Below are 578 nucleotides of genomic sequence, written 5' to 3'. Positions count from 1 at the left end.
ATTCCTGGAGTCAAGTGCCTGGGGATGTTCTCAAAGCAGGGGAATGGTGACTTGGCACAAGGAGATCAGGCTATCTCTCCTAGCTAGCCAGGCGCTCTCCAACAACCTCAGCGAGATAGGGTTAAAACCCAAGGAGAGTGGGTGGGGAACTGTGCTCTTTCTTGCTAGCTAGCCGAGAAGGCCCAAGCTCTGGAACTTTGGGACTGGAGATAGTCCCAAAGCAGGTTGTAGAGAGCAGTGGGACTTGAGTAATTCACCTGGGCTAATCAGGTGATCTCAGGCAGCCTTAGCAGGACTAGGCCAAAGCCCGAGGATAGCTGATGGGAACGAAACTGCCTGGTTTTTACTAACTAACTTAAATTGAATATTTTACATACTCTGGATATTAGTTCTTTCACAATTGTGTAAATTATGAATATTTATTCCAGTCTATAGATTGCTATTTTAACTCTGTTTTAGTGTTTGCTGCACAAAAGTTTTAAATTTTACTGGTTTGATTGACTTAGTTTTTCTACTTTCTTATCTTATCTTATATATATATATATATATATATATGATTCATATATGAGAGAAAATGT

This window comes from Nannospalax galili, unplaced genomic scaffold, assembly GCF_000622305.1.
Source record: "Nannospalax galili isolate Female #2095 unplaced genomic scaffold, S.galili_v1.0 scaffold655, whole genome shotgun sequence".
Classification (NCBI taxonomy): domain Eukaryota; kingdom Metazoa; phylum Chordata; class Mammalia; order Rodentia; family Spalacidae; genus Nannospalax; species Nannospalax galili.
Note: the sequence above shows the minus strand (reverse complement) of the source record.